Here is a 14,352-nt window from a genome sequence, read left to right as displayed (position 1 = left end):
GCCAAGGCTGTGAGTCTTTGCTTGGCAGTTTCCAAGGCCTCAGGTATGGACAGCTTGCTGTATTTCTTATGCACCTTCTTTGCCGCACCTTTCTGCAACTCCGTTAGTTGGCTAATCTCCCTCCGTGCTACTTTGATCTTGCCCTCTAGCCTCCTTCTCCATGGAGGGTACTGCCCCTTGTGGCTGTTCAACTTGTAGCCAAGCCTCTCATTGATCACTGCTGCCGTATTCTAGATCAGCTTGTTAGTGTCGGTAATCGTGGTTGTAGGTATCGTCCGTAGTGCTGCATTAACATCATCTAGCAGACCTTCTGAGGGTACTTCACGTAATCTTGGTAACCGGCTACGGGGGATCCAGGTTTCAAGCTTGGCCATGATCCTATTTTTCAGGTCAGTTCCTCTCGCACTCAACGATCCTTCTCCTATCGCACTTGGGGCTATGTACCCAATCTCGGGTAGGGGTGATGATATCTCCCCACTGACCTGGCGTCCTGACTCCTCCTTGCCGTAGCATTTATGTTGTACCTCGTCAATCTCTAGCTGTGATAGCAGTCCCTTCTTTCGAATGTTGGAACACTGAGCTACTAGTTGTTTCGCCGTCATTGTGGATGTTGGGTATCGAAGAATCCATAGGTCCCTCATCCTATTCGTGTAGCCCCTTCCGCCAGGGTTACTTGCGTAGTAGCATTCCAACAACGCCCTGTTTTTGTCTCTTGCCCACCGATGCCTTCTTGTTCCAGTAGGCCACTTGTCGTCAGGGTGCCCTGGTTCCTCAACACCTATATATATATATATTAGGGGTGCAACGATATTCGTATCGATATTGAACCGTTCGATACAGTGCTTTCGGTTTGGTACGCATATGTATCGAACAATACAACATTTGTAATTTATTTTATCAACTTTCCTTCTGACGATGCTGTCTGTGTGGAGCGCTCAGTGAATCTGCGTTCGACTACTCCGCCTAGGCTGCACTGTCGAGCGCAGATCCACTGAGCGCTCAACACAGACAGCATCGTCAGAAGGAAGAGCGCAGGGCAAGCTAGCGAGACAGAAGTTAAGCTCTCCTTGCAACATGGCAAATTGAACCTCCCCCACCCTCATTCAGATCTGGCGTTTGGAATTATTTTGGTTTTCATGTGACGTATGACCCTGAAGGTAAGCGCGTCATGAACTAAAGTAAAACAGTATGTTGGATGTGCCACGCAATGCTCAATTACATGGGTGGGAGCTAGTGTGTTAGCGCAGTTAGCTCGTTGACTTGTTGGCCGTCTAGCCCCATGCACGGGGCTATCAGGGGTAGCTCGTTAACGGAGATTTGCCGTGTTGTGGCGTTAAGGTCATTTTAACGAGATTAACCTGAAAGCACTAGTGGGAACACAACGAATATGACTGCACATTTACGCCGACATCATCCTAGTGCAAAGACAAAAACAACAAGCATGCTACTAACTTTAGCCGAGTCATTTAGACAGCTGTTAGCACATGATTCTCCTTATGGGGACCTGATATGTTTAATATGCTGCTGAGAATATAGCCCAGAAGAAGCGTATAGTATAGCTTTTATTTTGGAAAGAGCCATTTCTCTGTAATAAACTCTCTTTTCCAAAGATGAGTGATTCCTCAATCAGATACAGGGCTCGCAATATCGCTAGCCCGACGTCCTGGAGCTAGCGATTTTTTCAGTCGGGCTACCAAAATCTATCTCTTCCCTGCCCGTCGGGCTATTGTAGGAAGGAAAAATATATGTCAATGCTTTTGCATTCTTTCGGAAATGTAGCTGGGTAATTATGTCATTGGCATCGGTGAGCCACTGTCAATATGTGACATATTGAAATCGCGTTTGAATTTGCGCTTGTTTTTTTGCTTTCACTTTGCAATCGCGTGAACTGTGTATAGAGAGCGACAGTACTGATTGGTGAGTGATGATAATTTGTGCACCAATTCCTCTGACATCGTCTTATCAATCGTTAGCTTACTATGCAAACATGACAAGTGAAATCTCCAGCAGCAAGCTTAAACATGTGAGAGGTTGATCGCGCAGAGAATCGCTGAGCTTATGTGAGTGCGTGTGTAAAAGCAGCAGGATATATATTTCAGTTCTGCTGAGCCAAATAAGACAGGTCAGGGTGAAGAAGTGACAGCCAAAGAAAAGCTTACCGCAAAACGGAAAAGTTATGACAAATCAGACTATAAGGCAAAAAGAAAGTGCAGCTTTATGGTTTCATGGACAAAAGAATTTCTGTGGCTGCAATATGATGAGCTAAATAACCAGGGCTGCACATAAGTGGTCCGCAGGTGCGCATTCGCTGTCAAAATAAAAAAACACGCACAAGGGTTAGGGTTAAATTTAAAAACTGTACTTTTGAGTTAAAATATATATTTATAATTTTAATAAATGACAAATTAAAAAGGCATGAACATTTTATTTTGTATCGAAAAAATATCGAACCGTGACACCAAAGTATCGAACCGAACCGTGAATTTTGTGTATCGTTGCACCCCTAATATATATATATGTGTGTGTGTGTGTGTGTATAAAACTTTAATAGTTTTCCTTAATTTGTGTCATGGAATGCATGGTTTCCATGGCATCCAAAACAACCAAGTCTGACTGTGAGCACAGAAGCCCCACCCACCTGCTCTTTAAACCTTTTGTTTGGAAAAGCAGCCAGTCACAAGAAAATTGGCCTGGGAGAAAGTACTGTTACTAAAATGCTTTGTGTCGGACAGAGGTTGGGCTAAGGCCTAGTCCCAGATCAATAAGGATTATTTTGAACTGTGTGATTCATGCTAAGCTACTGTAGTAGATCCAAGAATAAAATAAGGGCACTCAAAAATAGCTACATGACCAGTGGGATGCTTGTTTCATTCCTTTTACTTCCCAAATATCCATATTCCACTACTGCACTGGTTCTGTCAAAATGTCTTCCTGTCTAAATTGAGTTCTTTCTCCCCACTTTCACCAAGAACTCTATACTGTAAGGTAAAGGCCCTACAATATTAAAGGGTCTCAAGATGATTGTTATTTTGGACTGGAGGTACTGTATATACAGTGATAAATAAAATAAATAAAAGTGAACTGAGTGCAGCAAACAAGATGACACATACATGGTGCTTTGAAAATATTTTATTTCTTTTCCGTGTTGATACATAATTAGACATTTATATTTTCATAGAAATAGTGTGTGTATATATATATATATACATACCATGGGTGTGAACAATAGCAGAGTCATGCTAGCCCTCATGAACAGGTTTTATCCCATTAACATCAAAATGGTTCAACAGACGTGGTGTACATAAAACACAGACTCACATTATTCTGCTGTAAATCCATGCTTCTTGGTTATTTGCTTTGACATAATGAACAATATATGCCATAAGTAAACGGCCCTATTCTTCTCTACACTATGTAGGGCCTTATTCAAGGTTCTCAGTATTCAGTCATCCAGTCTACAGTACAGGCAAACAAGTGGGAATTGGCTCTTTTTTAGCCATAGGCTTCGGTTTGAAGATGAACAAGAGTTGGATTTAAGGCCGGGGTTACTGAGAAGCTCACAGATATTCATCATGTCACAATGACTTAAATTACATAGTTATATCTGGGTTTATGACGTACAAAGGAGAGAGGCTGCGAGTGTGAATGAGCACTTAAAAGTCCTCTGCTGCAAGTATAGCTGCTTTCAGGACACCTATGGACACAAAAAGAACTGGTGAGTGGATCGGATGCTGTTTGGCCAATGTGATAAGTCGTCAGATTTTCTGTGGTGCAAATGTTTGTTTGTTTTTTTGTTTTTTTACAATTTCGCTAGAGCAGTTTCTGTCCATGATGACACATTCAAATCCAAATTGAGACTCTTGTCGCGCCGCAAACAAAAGACACCCCTGTTAAGATTCAAACATGTCGCCGTGACTGAAATTGGAGGTTCGATTCAGCGAACCCTATCGGGTATAATGATCTTTCCTGCCCCTCTGTGTCTGTCACTCATGAGCCTATTCCCTCTGATTCTCTGACTCATCCTCCCCTCTGTGTGTGTGCCTCACTCGGTCTCTGTCTTTAGGTCTCTCTCCCAGTCTCGAGCTTCATATTTGCACATGCCTCATTGGACGTTCACCTTGAGCAGCTGTTCAGTGGCTTCCTGCAGCCTCAGATAGACAGAGACTGAGCTGTTTGGGACAGGCCTACCTTCTGCTGCTTCTCTCCCCATGTGTCAGTTTGGACTGCAGCCAGTTGGAGAATAGACGTGGTGGATGAGTGAGTGTGCGTCCATGTGTGCTTGGATTCGACCGCTATGAAAATGACCACTTCAGCTTCAGTAGCTGCACAGTCACTAAGTATATTTGTACTTTTATCACACTCAGATTACGTTTAGTGTTTACCCCTGTGCACCCTGATTAGGGGAAAGTTCCCACGTCACGTACGTGACATGAATATCAAACAGTCAGTACTTTCAAATAGCTTAATTCTTTATTTCTTCATGAGTCAAAACTAATATCAATTTGGATCTGTGCATTCAAAATAAAAAAAGGATTTCATCGTATTTTTGGACATCATGGCCACAATTTAAGCAAAAAAAAAAAAAAGAAAGTTTCCTGTATTTATGTTGTCAATTAATTTATGGTTTCATTTGCAGTAATAGCTGCTCGTAAATGGAAGAAAAAATGTCATTATGTCAAATTAATCTAATGTTAGAATCAAGTATTGTTAAAAGTTTCAGTTTTTTTCTCAATGATCACAAAGAGGAACGTATTACAAGTGAAATAAAAAAGCGATGTTAAAAAGAAGAGCAGATTTAGATTTGTTTAATTTGCGTTATAATAGTTTTTGTCAGTTTTGCTATTTTGTCAAACAGTATAAAAGATGGGCGTAGCTTCCCAGGTCTGAAAAGTAAAGCCAATACGACATGCCTTAATTATCTGCTTTGTTTAATGGCCATCGGGGGGGGACACCAAAAAAGACTCCTGGTCCCATCGAGCTTGACCTCTGGACATGTTTTCTGCTGTGCTTGTGGTTACTCATTTTGGGCCATAATGAACAAAAACAAGGTCATTTTTATAAATCTTGTTTCAGAGTATGTTCATTGGCTAATAACTTGTCAACAATAAGCTGGCCAATGAGCATGCAGTTTCACAGTCAGACCTGCTTCTTTCTCACCATAGCTGGTTTCAAAACACCAATACTGCAATGAAAATGCTCAGTAGAAGAAGGGACTTTGCAAATCAATGCGTGACATTACAGTATGTCCACATTTTATACTCTGTTTCCTTGGGGTCTAGTCTGTAGACAAGATGATGCTCTCATGTTTAAGCTCACCTACAAACCTCACTGGTACTTAATTACTTCTACCAGAGCTGTAGCACTATTTTTCAAGTAAAATTGGGGATATGTGCAGTGATCTGGGGCTGTCTGCACCAGCTGGTTTTTACAAAGCCTGATCTTATCTCGGTGCACATACTGCCTTGCTTAGGAGAGGGTGAATCAAATGAAAAGCACATCAGTGGGCACCAACTTAATTATTGATGTCTTTAGAGAGGATTCACCTGCATTGGCCTGGTTTGTTCAACATAGAAAGCAGTGTGCTGACTGGAATATGGCCCAACACTGTCTTGGGATCTTGAAAACAAGGTGACTGGACTTCTTCAGTTCTAAAACCAATCATTAGTTTAGCTTAACCTGTTGAACCCTAGTGCCCCTGATACCAGGGTCAGAGGGAGAACATCTGGTTTCACAGGCTGTGCCACTAGGTCTGTCATTTAGATATAGACATGTATGACATCAGAATCTCAGCTAAACGCTCACAAAATCATTTTGATTACCACCAATCAGTTTAAACAAGAAACAATTAAAGAGCAGGTAAATAACTTCTGCGAAAGATGTTAACACAAAGCGCAGATTCCTCCGTTCACATGACGGCATGTACACGGACAAACAATGTTTTACTTCAGCAGAATCAATCTTTCCACAGAATGTCTTAGAGAAAATATTAGAATAATAGAGAGGTCTACAAGCATGGTCAGGTTACCACCAGCACAACAGGAATATCCTTCCTGTCCTCTTTTTCGCAGTTTTAGCAGACCTTTTAAAAAAGATGTCAAATGGGAAACAAGAGGGCTTTTTAAAAATACTTCCAGATTTGCTGACTGAAACGTTTCTCTGCTTTCCTCTTTGTCCACATGTGCAGACGGAGCAACAACAGCAAGTCTAACACAAGTTTCTAAAAGACCAGCTACACTGCTCTTTGAAAAAGCCTGACATTCACTTCCCTGGAGTCTATTTTGTTTGACATGCTTGTTCTTTAATTCTGCTGTGCTCTACAGTGCTGGTCATGGTGCCCTACTTCTGTCATCGCCTCAAGTATCATATGCTCCCCAAAATCACCAGTCTTCTCTTTGAATGTTTGCCTTTGTGCCACTTAATTTCGTTTCTTTAATGTCAGACAGTTTGTCCCTATACTCTACTAAATTATTATTCATTCGAAGTGATTTCTTAAATCCCTCTGCTCTGTAGACACGCTTGTTTTACATCAATATGGTTTAAGAAACTGATATGTGAACGAATTTGTTGATTTTTTTTAATCTTCATCCCACATTAAAGAGTAACCAATGTTTCAATGCTTTCTGTGATCAAAAGTGTAAAGCCTAATGCCTCAGTATCACAGGCATATAAATTAAACACCAAAGATCAGCAAAGACGAGATTTTATAGCTGCTGTTAAATTACTTTTGTGGATTTTTCCTTCTTTCATTTGGAACACCTTTCCAATGTCCATTCAATAAACCTTTCCTCTGTTGAGCTACACTTGTCTTCCCTGTACAACCATTTGATATTATTGTTAATTCTTTTGAACCATTCTGCAAATTTAGATGAAAACAGTTTCTCATTCAAGAGTGACCAGTTCACTGGATTCTAACCAGTGGCTGCTGAGTTTGGCTCCTGAAAAACAGCGAATGCTAGCATACAACATGTGCTATAGCTATCAAGCTAATGAAGCTAAAGTTAGCTCCAATTAAAACCTTGCCTTGAAGGCTATAGTATTACCAACTTAGTGACTTTGTCGCTATATTTAGTGAGTTTTCAGACCCCATTAGCAACATTTTTTCTAAAAAGCAACTAGCAACAAATCTGGCAACTTTTGCTGCTGTTATTAGGAAGACTTATGACGATTTTTTGACGTGAAAGCACGTATCGATCTTACTCTCAACAAGCAGCGGGTGCTGCCGTGGGCACCGTGCCTTTGGCAGCAGGTAGTCCTCATACAGGAGTCACCCCCATCTGGTGTCAGAGCAGGACATGTTCACCCCTACACGTCCAAACTGCAAATGAATCGCACTTGAGCGAAGCCGCTGCTCTCGCCATGACTGTAATGCAGTCAGTTCTTCTTTAACTGTTACTTTTTGTGGATCACAAGGTTTAAAACTACTTAAAAACACACACACACACACACACACAAAAGAAGTAACTCTGCCAGAGTCACTTTTGACTGGTCCCAAGCCTGGATAAAGGAGGAGGGTTGGAATTGGGACATTAAAAAAACAATAATTGCTAAAAGAAATTTAATTTGTAGTTCTAAATATATTCTAAATGTATTTAGGATGTTTGTTTGTTTTTTTACTAATTTTATGTCTCTTCCACGATGTTATTTCTCTCTCCTATGGCTCAGTTACAATTACATGAGCATGACCAATTATGCAATTAGGCGATGATGTCATTTAGCGACTTCTAGCAACTTCTAGCAACTTTTAGGACCACCAATAGCAATTTTCCTTACTGAGGAGTTGGCAACACTGGCTATATGCCTATACTGTTATCATGCCTAAAGACTTGTGGTTTTCAGAGGACTGGTCTGGTATATACTACAAGTTATATAGTATTAATAAAGAAATATTAAAGGCCTTACTATTACATTCAAACCATTCTCACATCAAAAGACAAAAAGGCTTTAAGGATAAAGACTAACCAATGTGCTTGGTACGTTTAGTGGCTGGTGCTGTTCACCCAAATCCAATAAAGAGTGCAGGCTAGCTAATTAGCAACTATGAAATGCTAGCATCCACAATGTCAGAAATGCTGCATAAACACAATGCTGGTTTAGAATAGGACTGTCTAGTTAGCTAGTTAACCAGACATGCTAACAGTTATTAGAGTAAATACAAGTTTTTACGCTTTTGCTTTCAGATTTTTTTGTTTGTTTGTTTTAGAAAAGCCCCAAACTGTGTAAAAAGTGCTTCTTAAGCTATACTTAAATGTGCTTATCAGTGAAAAATTCCTCTACTTATCTTATTTTTCCCTTTCCTCAAGAGTTCTCCTTCACTGAATCTCTCATTTTCCTCCTCCCTTTAGTCTATTTTTTTCACTTGTTTACCAGGTAAAGTGTCCATCTCAGCCAGTCTGAGACAAAAAGGTGATAAATGGGCAGAAGAGCAAGCGAGGGATAGGCAGTGGGCCGGGGCCGAATGAATGAGAGAGAGCAGAGCTGATGCCGAGAGGGAGAAGGCAGCTAACGGGAGCCTGAAAGTGGATATAATGAGAATCAGGGGAGAGGAAAGAAGAGGGAGGACGAGACTGGTGAAGGGTAGAAACAAGGAAGGGTGATGTGATATATGAGGAAAAGAGTATTGTGACAGAGGGATTGAAAGTGAGGGTGAAGTCATAAATGGGGGAGAATGCAGGTGGATAAAGGTGGCTGGGGACAGAGGAAGAAAAAAGAAAGGCTGATAAAGTAGGGAGAGGGTGAAAAATGGATGGCAGGGTGAGGCCTTGGCAGAATTGATTTTGATGAGAACGCAAAGCCCTGCTCTCTCTCAGCACGCGGCAGTATTTAAATCGTATATGTGCGTATACGTGCTCCTTTTTAGCACCCATCTCAACCAGCGAGGCATTCAGACATTCACTCATTATCTCTAATAAGGATGCAACTCTGCTGAGTTCAGCTTCGCAGCATTTTTCTGTCTAACTTTTTGAGGGAACTCAACTAGAGAGCATCGGTGTAAAGGGGCTGCTGTCCAATATATTTGTGCAGATAATACAATATAATTCAACAGGAAACTTTAAAATAAAAAGAAGCCTTTATCTTTAGCCAGATGATGTGTTTCGCTCCTTCTTCTGTATCCCTTGGAGTAGTAACACTATAAAAATGTACACTGGATTTCTCATTTATTAATATTGTATCCACATCTGCTTAAAAGCTTAGGTAGCAAATTATGATTTCCCTTGACTTCAAATATAATCTCCATTTGTTTTTGCTTTTGAGAATTAGCTTCTTCTTATTTTACATATATATGTTTTTGTCTGCAAATCCCGAGAAAAGACTAAAACCAACAATCTGTTCACTAATCTGCCCGCAGCGCTCACTTTTCATCCATCTGCTCCGACTGAAGACATAAACCTTTAGAACTGCCATAAACACATCTACTTTCTGTTTTTAAACATGGAACATCTGGGCAATTATGATTTTTTTACCCACAAATGTTGCCTAATCAGGAATTAGCAGATTATATATTTTGGGGACTACTTTCAGCTGCTGTTAAGTACACACTGGTGGTAAATGGACTGGTACTTATATAGCAGTGGTCCCCAACCCCTGGGCCACGGACCGGTAATGGTCTGTGAGGCATTTCGTAACGGGCCACAAGAGTTGAGGCTCAGGTGTGAAATTGATTGTTTTCAGGGTTTTTATCAGTTTTTATCGATATTTTTTATCGTTTTTATCATTAATTCGGTTTCCCTGGGTCTTTTCCCGTGTGTTATGAATAGGGTTATTCATACCCTGCGCAAAAAAGGTTGGGGACTGCTATTAAATAGCGCTCTTTTAACTCTGACATCGGTTGTAACCGCAAGCCTCATTCACCCAGTGACTCTTTTTTTCTAGATCTTGTTAGACAAGTCTTAGACAAGTGCCTTCATCTAACATTCACGCACACGATGGCTGCATCTTGCCCAATGTTACTTCAACACACAGACACAGGAATAAACCACCAACCTTCTGATTGGTAGATGACCCGCTCTACCTCCTGAGCCACACCCTCCCCAAAGCTAATTATAAAAGGCTTACATACTTTTATATACTTTGTAGCAGGACTAATTGATTGTTGATTTTGGTCTTTTTTTAATGATTTTTTTTTTACTTGTTAATTAACTCCTTCCTGCATAAAATGCCCTGCTGGAATCTTGAGTCGAGGCGGTTGGATCCACCCACTTATTGTTAGGATCGATACTAGTGTGATACGATCAACACTTTGATTCCGTCGTCTATGTTCAATATGGAGCCCACTGAAGTGTGTTAAATAACTTTTTTGGGAAATAAAAAAAAAATACTTTAAACACACACTATGAAAAGTGTCTTCCCTTTTTTTGTGTTGACTGTCATGTCTATTTTATTCATATCCTATAGCCCATTTTAACAGCAGAAGTTGACCCATGGTGCTTTAGAGACAGGCACATTTACACTCCAGATCTCCAAAAAATTCATTTTGAAAATACATGAAAAGCTGAAGGTTGTGTTTCGTTGTGTTAACTAATTATTACGGAAAGTAAAAATTATGATGATTTAGTGTTTAAAATTTGCAAATTAACGATTCATCTCATAAATCCTGACACACTGCTCTGCCCTACATAAGCTGCCTTCATAGGTCAAGAGTAGCAGTATTAGTATTGGTAATACCTGTTATGTATTAATTGGTATCGGATCAATACAAAAACTTAATCCTTCCGTCGTTGGGCCACATAAAACTGATTAGTTTGGTTGTTACATTAGACATGAATATGAATTTGAACTGTTCAACTGTCAAGAGTATTAAAGATAATGACACATGTTTAAGTTGTATTTTTAGTTATTACAACTGAAAAATACACTTAGTAGCACATAGATTATATCACTATCCAGGTTTTCAGTTATCGTCAGTCAATCAAAGTTTGGGTGATTAAATCTACAGGACAAAGCCTCATATCACTTAGTTTGTTACGTACTGTGACAAAAGTGGCAGGACGGTTTTTTATAGTCCTGGACTGGAGAGGTGGAGTGTGGGAATAATAGGTGGGCTACTTCAGGGGTAGGCATAACCATTGCCCAGACTACAGGAAAGCAGGCGAGCAGATTAGCATATTAAAGTCATACGAAAACCTAAATTGCACACAAACACCTAACCAATCAACAAGCCAGTTTGTTCATGTGGAGTCAAAAGGTTCTGCCACTCTGTTTGTAAACCCTGTGTGGGCTGAGTTGTCATTGCTGATGACCCCAACCAAAGCCCTCACCCTAACTTAAATAAGTTACTGAAGTTTTCTTTTCATGAAATTGTTCTCTCAAAGTCTTCACAATCAACAAATTGTTTCCTGGACAATTCCTGGACAATACGCTTGTTTAGCTGTGCTGAACCCACTCCAACTCATAGCTACCGGTGGGCATAAAAACAGGTCTGACTGTGACTGGACAACATCTCAAGGTTTCTACTTCTCAGCTTCCCTTATTGGTCTACAAGAAACTCGGGCAAACATTTTACCCTTTGTATACATTTCATTAGGAACAAGCCCTACATATCTTCATCCATATTCCCTTCACATCCCGCTGCAGATTGCAGATGACATATGGTGCTGCATATGCATTAATGAGCAGTAACCCTCAATACGAACCGAGATCTGTTATTTCCAGCTACGCCAGTCTTTTTCCTCCCGATGCACAGACAATTATAGCTGGCTAACTGGTAACAAATTGGCTGCAACTGTGCACATGCATGGTTTTTCACGTTGTCCTGATCTTTTATCCCCGAATTAACAAGCTGGACTTAAGAGTCCCTTTAAGCGAGAAGGAAAACTCCTAAATCTAACCTTAAAAACAAATAACTGTGCGTTTTTTAATACTTCCGACCCAACAATATAATCATTCCATAATCAGGACTGGGATTGTAAGGGCTAAAACAATCACGACAGGAGAAGCACCAAACAGCAATGTGCTTATCATTGAGACATTGACACAGAGAGACAGGGAGAGAGATGAGCTGCTACACAGAGGGCTGTTATAAAGACAGAAAGGAGGTGATGCAGATGGACAGACATAGAAAAAGAGAAAGTTTTTAGCTTGTTTTGTTGTGTGCCGACTGGTTCCTGGACCAGCTATTCGTGTGTGGCAGTCTGCACTTCTGCCATCTCTGACCGATGATACAAACCTGAAGCTGACATTCATGTTTAATGATCCACTCCTGGGATTGGATGCCACCGATGTGGAGTAACTGGAACATACGGGTTAAGCAGTTCTCGTCAAGAAGAGCTTGACCGACAGCCATTTAATATCTCGTGTCTGCATCAGCCGCGATCCATTTTTGGGTTGCTACAAAAGTGAAAGGAGTTTTATCATCTGGTGTTTCCTCTTTCACTGTTTTGCAGCTTTTCATTTTGCAAGTTCACATTTGTGCCTGTTGTAGCTGCAGAGCTCTCCATTGTGTCAAGAAGAGTTTCTGTAATGGATTATCTGTTCTTGAGTATATTTTCTGAGAATGGCTTTCCGTTGGTCTCAGGATCTGAAAGAAACAGAGTCATTTTACTTAAAACACCAAAAGGCTGAAGATTAGTCTGGATGATGTTTGTTTTGTGCCATTTTCAAAATGTACTTTCTTGTGTGGATAATTGCACTCAAAATTTGCTTTTTGCTCCCTTGCAATATGACCCAAGTCACCAATTAGTTGATGAGTTTATGGTCTTAATCACTAGTTTTGGATTTTGCTGAATAGAGCACGATTTTGTTTTTTTTAAATAACTGTCCCCATAAGCACAAAAAAAGCAGGGTATGAGTTTAGAGTAAGCCTGTGTTTTTTACTGACAAGTCGCCAACTGATAAAAGTCCAGTATGGCCTTGTCTCTCAGTCAGACCACAGCAAAAGCGTGTCGATGGCTTCATAAAGCAGCCTTGCTTCTTAGTGATTGACAGTGATGGGAATAACAATAATAACAAGTAACGGTGTTAATAACGGCATTAATTTTATCAGTAACGAGTAATCGAACCAATTACTATTTCTATTGTTACAACGCTGTTACCGTTACTAACAAGAAAATGCGGTGCGGTCGCGTTACTATTTTCCAACAATCAGACGGCTGAAGCTGTGTTCATCTTTACCGCATCTTAAGTAGCTGTCTACATAAGTAATCTGGGCACTACAGCTTTAAGCAGCTGCGCGCGCTCCCGCGGACGGTAATCACTTTTTGGCACAACACCTGGAGCTAAAGGGGCAAAACAATCGCATGAGTGCTGCTGTTTCGCTGAGGAAGAATAAAGTAGTCGTGGTAAGCCAATCATATGACCACTTAAAGACAAAGCAACAACAGACAGTTTTTAAATTGTGCTGATAAACCAGAGTCATGATAAACAATATATACGCAGCGTTTTTTCCTCAATAATTTCGTCACATTTACTGTCTAAGGACAGTGCTAACAAGCACTCTCTGCTTATGAGCAAAAAAACAAGAAACAAAACAAAACAAAAAACAGCCCATTCGTGTTGGTGGAACGGGCATGGTTCCTGATTGGCACCATGTTGACCAATCAAAAGATGATATGGCAACATGACATTTGGTTGTTTAGGAAGAGGTGGAAGTTTTAGGAGAGAGAGAGAGAGAAAGAAAGCAGAAAAACAGATTTGTAACATTTAGCGTGTTTGTAGTGTGTAGTTAATGTGTTGTCTTGTGTAGTTAGTGTGTAGTGTTGTGGATAGTTTTGCGTTGTGTGTCACAACAATGACTCGACTGCTGAATGAAAACAAGAGGCGTGATACACCTGCTGCTGTCAGGCCTGCAAGTATCAGGCTGTGATGTTCTCCTTTATAGTGGACAGAGAAAATGATTTTTTTGGAGTGGCACAAATAATTTGTGTGGCATCTTATTTAATGCAGAACAGCTGATTGTTATGTAAATAGTTTGAAATGGTTATTTAAAAAAGGGGTAAAAGGTAAATAGCTGCAAATAACTTTGTTGTTTGCAAAACTTATCCACATGATTTTTAAAATTGACAATTTATATTTGCATTTAAAGTTATGAAATATGATTCAATAAACATGTTTGTTGTTGTTACAATAGAACATATAACTTTTTCTACTCGGATTTTATGTTTTTTTGTCTGATTTTAGAACAATTGTGTTAATACAGTATGTCAAAATGAAAACATGACTGTAAATTCAGACACATGAGGTTGTGCTGAAAAGAATGATACCAAGCAAGGCAAAGTAAATAGTTTTTAAAGGTGAAATGTGGAGGGAAAATCAAAAGTAGTTAAAAATGGCCAATTACACCCTGCACCCCAGAGGGTTACATTTTTTTCTAAAGTAACGCAATAGTTACTTTTCAAGTAATTGATTACTTTTAGAATC

The 14,352-nt window shown here is 40.0% G+C and overlaps 1 protein-coding gene across 2 annotated transcripts in view; it reads right to left on the bottom strand.

Annotated features, from left to right (window-relative positions):
- Window positions 1-3,688: 3,688 nt before the first annotated feature.
- fndc5b (fibronectin type III domain containing 5b) overlaps window positions 3,689-14,352 on the bottom strand; it is a 40,245-nt gene continuing 29,581 nt past the window's right edge. For both annotated transcript variants that reach the window (XM_040021032.1, XM_040021031.1), the window contains exon 6: window positions 3,689-12,514. The gene's annotated coding sequence lies outside the window, so the exon portion shown is untranslated. The remainder of the gene's footprint in view (window positions 12,515-14,352) is intronic.

Source organism: Simochromis diagramma, unplaced genomic scaffold, assembly GCF_900408965.1.
Source record: "Simochromis diagramma unplaced genomic scaffold, fSimDia1.1 OVJJ01000753.1, whole genome shotgun sequence".
Lineage (NCBI taxonomy): Eukaryota > Metazoa > Chordata > Actinopteri > Cichliformes > Cichlidae > Simochromis > Simochromis diagramma.
The sequence above is the reverse complement of the archived record's forward strand: the minus strand, read 5'-3'. Positions and strand labels throughout refer to the sequence as shown.